Source organism: Coregonus lavaretus, assembly GCF_964263955.1.
Source record: "Coregonus lavaretus genome assembly, chromosome: 10".
In the NCBI taxonomy this organism is placed as follows: domain Eukaryota; kingdom Metazoa; phylum Chordata; class Actinopteri; order Salmoniformes; family Salmonidae; genus Coregonus; species Coregonus lavaretus.
The window spans coordinates 46,586,395-46,592,394 of NC_139997.1; the positions used below are offsets into that span (position 1 = coordinate 46,586,395).

Sequence of the window (6,000 nt, forward strand, 5' to 3'; positions counted from 1 at the left end):
AGTGCGACATTGGGGATAATAGGATTTTGAATGTGACTGTGACTGTGGCAGTCCATGTTTTAACACAACATAAATACTCTTATTGAAATGAGGACATTTTTTCTAACATTTTCATGTGTGTATGTTTTGGAGCAGGAGGAATGTGTTTCCTTGTCTGTCATTAAATGTGAGACTTTTTTCGTCTGTATGTATGCTTTTGGGTGCATGTTGCTAGTGTGTCTGCCTGCCTGTCGGTCTGTGCATGTTGCTAGTGTGTCTGCCTGCCTGTCGGTCTGTGCATGTTGCTAGTGTGTCTGTCTGCCTGCCTGTCGGTCTGTGCATGTTGCTAGTGTGTCTGCCTGCCTGTCGGTCTGTGCATGTTGCTAGTGTGTCTGCCTGCCTGTCGGTCTGTGCATGTTGCTAGTGTGTCTGCCTGCCTGTCGGTCTGTGCATGTTGCTAGTGTGTCTGCCTGCCTTTCGGTCTGTGCATGTTGCTAGTGTGTCTGCCTGCCTGTCGGTCTGTGCATGTTGCTAGTGTGTCTGCCTGCCTGTCGGTCTGTGCATGTTGCTAGTGTGTCTGCCTGCCTGTCGGTCTGTGCATGTTGCTAGTGTGTCTGCCTGCCTGTCGGTCTGTGCATGTTGCTAGTGTGTCTGCCTGCCTGTCGGTCTGTGCATGTTGCTAGTGTGTCTGCCTGCCTGTCGGTCTGTGCATGTGTAGGAGATATGTGTGTCGGTGGTAGGTAGCCTAGCGGTTAAGAACGTTGGGCCAGTCAACCAAAAATCTCTGGTTCGAATCCCAGAGCTGACTGTCGATGTGCCCTTGAGCAAGGCACTTTACCCTAATTGCTCCAGTAAGTCGCCCTGGATAAGAGCGTCTGCTAAATGACTAAAATGTGTTCCTAACCCAGTGTTCCTCTCTTCCTCTCAGGTCAGGTGGTCATGTGGCAGCCCATGGAGGTACTCTGTCCTCCTTCATTGTGAAGAACATTGCTCTGGACAAAACCGATGACAGAAACCCTCGCCAGGCCATCCTCCGACACGCCAAGAAGGCCTCCAAAAAACCCTACTGGGTCGCTCCTGCCTACACCAAGTAAGACCAACCACACACACACACTCCTGTGATGACACAGACAGACAGGCTGTAAGATGAGTCTGCGGTGGGTATAGTTTGTGGCAGTGCTAAGGTTGCAGCCTGCCTGGCTTGGTGACACGTGGATGTTTAAAGTGCTGCAGGCTGCAGCCCAGGTCTGGAGGCCCACCAACCACCAATCAGCTACCTAAGAGGGCTCGTGTTACACCTGGCTAATGGACAGGACTATTATGGGCTGAGGATCTAAATGTGTTTAAGGAAAACGTCCACATTAATCTGTAGACATCCCAAACCCCTTCATGATATGTTTAGGTCCATAAAAATGTAATTCATGGCATGATGTTTGACAGGAGACAGTATATTTAGTTAGCACAGTAGATAATGGGTGTATGAACTTATTGAGGCTCACAGTCTTAACTTATATAACCTTTTTAACTCAATTTGATGATCAAAGTCCAAAATGACTAGGAGTAAGAACAGGTCATTCCCCTGAGAGATTCTCTCGTGTTGATGGCTATCGCTCTAGGGGTTGGAAAGTGTAGCCTGGCCCCTGTTTGGCTCTCTGTCAATAATATTTCACATGCATTATGCATCAGTCTAATTCTGGCGACACAATCCCAATGGACTGTCAATATAGCTCATCACCTCACCAGTCGACAGGTGTATAGATGAGCTGTGGAGATTTCATGGCCATCATCATCCATGCAGGTGCTGAAGTATTGAGTGTCATAGACAGTGGGGTAAGACACACCAAGGTACCACGTCTAGTCTGGGCTAAGAAAACATCCTGATCCATGTAACCCTACCTGTAGCCTTTTACCTGAGTGGGCTCGCTCAGCTGATCCACCCGATCACTCATTAGTCATTACCACTGCTAATTGGAATGTTAACACTAATGAGACGCATTGTAGCACTTGGGCACCGTGACAGATTCATGACCAACTGATCCGTTTACTCCCTTTGTTGGGCTCCCTGGTATCAGTATACACTATAGTGATGCGCGGGTTGACTCATAACCCGCGGTTATATCCACGTGGCGGACGGGTTTAGGATCATTAAATATTGTGGCTGAAGGGCGGATGTGTGGCGGGTAGGTTAAATAAAGAGAAAAAATACCTTTAAAATATCCATGAATGTATAATTATTGTGCAATTTATATAGGCTACATTGAGGTTTTTCTTTCATTATTTTAGGCTATCTGGTATTACTGCATAAGCCTAAGCTTGAGGGCTTAACTGTGCGTGCCAAATAGCCTGCACAGCCAATTGCCAAATAATGCTTTTGGGAACGGGCAGAAGTTAACGTCAATCCAAGGAGGCAAAAAGGACTGCCTAAACTGAGTTCAATAAGACAAAAGCTGTGAACAGAGAGTTGGAAATAAAGAGAAGGGAGGGCCAGAAAAGTCATGTTTGGGGAAGATTTGGTGAAGTGGTAAGAGGGTAATAGCAGTACCGGCTATGTTATGTGTGTTGATTGTGAGGCTCTATACATATTCGACAGTCACAAGGCGGTACTTCAAATAGGCCTATTTCATGTTAAGGGAAATGTAGTCTACTGTTTAGATGGGTTAAATGGAAACTGAAATCTGGACATTGACTAACCAGAATAACCTACAGTTTTTTTGGCAAACTCCAAAGTCCTCTGATGATACTAGTCCCTTGCGAATCGACATCTTTGTGTTTTCAGAGAAATGTCTTAGTTTGACAGCTGTTGCTTGCGGTTTGAGCAAGAAAACAATAACGGATTGGATAAATTGAACAAAGTGCTGCACATAGCCTATATAAGGGGCTACATGTATGACTTTCACAGTGAATGCTTTTGTGTATACATTTTGTGCAAATGAATTGAACATCGCCAAATGCATCATAAAATAATATTGCGCCTCTGGAATAACGGACATTCTGGGGTAATAAATACATAACCAATGTTCTAGTAATAGTAGTCCCGTGCGAATAGGGCTATAGCCTTAATAATAACTCCTGCGGAATGAAGCATTTCTTGCAGTAAAATGATACACCAAATATAGGCTAAATATGGACTTGGGAACAGGAGTGGAGAAATATGATTGATTTATTTCTGCAGCTTGAGAGAATGCAATGCTCAGTTAGATACCATCTGTAGAGTTGCTGTCTTCATCATAAATCATCATAAAAGCTGATTAGTATTTCAACCACAAAATATGCATTGAAGCCGACCTGAAATCTTATCAGAAACACGTTGCGTCGTTTTCACAGCTTTCTTTTTCCTTACAACCGGTCAAACTGATGTCATTTGGATGTTTTGCACAGAGAAAATATTTTCTGGGAGGGGGGGCTTTATATTTTCTCCCCAGTCCCTAAATGTCTTTGCTCCGTGAAAGATGACAGAGAGAACTTCATGGACGTCAACTAGATTGAAGCATCTATTACATTATTCTGTTTAGCAAGGGTTTATTTAGTCTTCTATTGGGCAACATATATTGACAAAAGAGAAGCTACATGTATCTAATTATAGACAAGTTGACTAACAAATAGCCTACCAAAATGTTGGATATTCTTTTATTTTTATTTTTTTTTACCCCTTTTCTCCCCAATTTTGTGATATCTAATTGGTAGTTAGTCTTGTCCCATCGCTGCAACTCCCGTACAAACTCGGGAGAGGCAAAGGTCGAGAGCCATGCGTCCTCCGAAACACGACCCTGCCAAGCCGCACTGCTTCTTGACACACTGCTTGCTTAACCTGGAAGCCAGCCGCACCAATGTGTCAGAGGATACACCGTACAACTGGCGACCGAAGTCAGCGTGCATGCTCCCGGGCCCGCCACAAGGAGTCGCTATAGCGCGCGATGGGACAAGGACATCCCGGTCGGCCAAACCCTCCCCTAACCGGGAAGACGCTGGGCCAATTGTGCGCCGCCTCATGGGTTTCCTGGTCGCGCCCGGCTGCGACACAGCCTGGGATCGAACCCGGGTCTGTAGTGACGCCTCAAGCACTGCGATGCAATGCCTTAGACCGCTGCGCCACTCAGGAGGCAAATGTCGGATAGTCTAAGCAGAAATATATCTAAAGCGGGCATCAACAAAATCCTGCACCCCTGTCAAATAATCGTTCTGCAGTCTTTGACTGTAGCCTATAGCACATTTTCTATATTTGCGGGTTAGGGTTGGGTGCGGGCATCAGATTTGTACTTTATCACATATAGTCGGGCGGTTGCAGATGGATTATTAGCAATTGCGGGCGGGTGCGGGTGAACAAACAGCTGACTCACGCACCACTAACAAACACACGAGACAGAACAGAATAAATATTGCATTACAACTCCCTCACCTGATCATTGAATGACCTGTAAGAAAGTTCTAAAAGAGAGGGTATGGTGGATAAAAGAGTCACTGACTAGGAGGCATACTGCAGGTGTTTTAGGAGGTGCTGCCTGGACCCTAGTGGAGGTATTAGAAGAACATATTCTTAATTCCCCTACTCTCTCCTTCCTATAGTCTAACCCCGTGTGTGTTTTCCATGTGTGTATATGTTTCTGTGAGTGTCATGTCCCCTCCATTACTTACCTAGGACAGATGTTGGATTATAATCACTGCTCAGAATGGACAGAGTGATAAAAATACGGAAATAGTTTAATCTCCTCCCGACCTGCCTCACTGATTTTATGTCCTATCCCTTTCACTACTCCTCCCTTATTCTGTCTCTTAATATCTTCTCCCATTATTCCTTCTCTCGGTCTGTATCAGTTTCATTTTCTGTTGTGTTGACACTGAATATGACCCCCTTATTTGTATCGTGTAAGGATGGTTGTAATGTACCGTACCGAAGTAAATTGTCTCCCCTCCTCACTGTCTTCTGCCAGGACCCAACCAGATGCGATCTTTCAGAGTCTGATGTAGAGGCTGACGATGAACCAGATTGGAAGAAACGCAAGATTTGAGCCGCAGCAACTCCTTTGTGTGTGTGTGCGTGTGTGCATGCAAGTGTGTTTTTGTGTGCTAGTGTGCATGGGAGTGTTTGTATATGAATATGTGTATGTTTTTGTACTTTGCTGTACTTGAATCAAATGTAGTGTTGTTTGTGATCTCCTGAGATACAGTAATTAAAGGGATAGTTTATCCAAATTCCACGTGTACTTTTACTCTACCTCACTTTATCCCATCTCATTGAAGCCTATAGCATTGTCTTTGGACCTGTAGCGTCCCAGATCAAGACTTTCAGCTAGTTCTTATTGAGATGCAATCTCCTCCACCTAAAATCAATCTTGATCTATCTGGTTTCTATCAGGGAGTTTACCCTCTTAGACATATAGTCAGTCTTAGTCATAGACTGAAGGACATGCATGCGTTTCCTTTGAGTCACTCTGTCAAATATTTATTTAGATGTTATTTCTGTTGCGCAGTTTCACTTGCAGGACTCAACCAGTCCTAAATGTTGATGGGAAAAGAGAACATTTTGCATGGAAATGGTCGATTGAATTAGAAAATACCAAGACAACTCAATGTCATGTGGTGTAATTTATGGTCCATCGTATGAATTGAGTTTAGAAAGTTACTTCATGAATAATGCTTTTGTCAATATGAACAAGCACTTTATCTAATGTACATACACAGTAGAGCTATCTTACGCAACATGTATGGTATGGCCACCCAACTGTGTCAGAGCTGAATAGCTAGAAATGTTTAAAATATCCTTTTAATTGCTGTGTTCGCCTCACCCAGAAACTAGATAAGTGATGACAGTAAGCAGTGTTGTCCTAAATCTCCTGTCCAACCTGTAGATTGTCTATAATTATTTTAGTGTGAGAGAAAAGGCTACTGTGTACAGTGTATGGATCACGTTTATGTTCATTACAGTCCTCTGGAATGTAGCCTCTGGCTATTTACCCATCTTACAGTTTCATCTATATTTTTCGTAGCTGTCTATTTACCACCACAAACCGATGCTGACACTGA

At 44.0% G+C, this 6,000-nt stretch overlaps 1 pseudogene across 1 annotated transcript in view; it reads left to right on the forward strand.

Moving 5' to 3' along the window:
- Positions 1-5,166, forward strand: part of LOC311136365 (WD repeat-containing protein 70-like) — a 67,819-nt pseudogene extending 62,653 nt beyond the window's left edge. Inside the window, exons 15-16 of the transcript XR_014615439.1 lie at positions 908-1,069; positions 4,908-5,166. The product of XR_014615439.1 is annotated as a WD repeat-containing protein 70-like (transcript). The remainder of the gene's footprint in view (positions 1-907; positions 1,070-4,907) is intronic.
- The last annotated feature ends 834 nt before the right edge of the window (positions 5,167-6,000 follow it).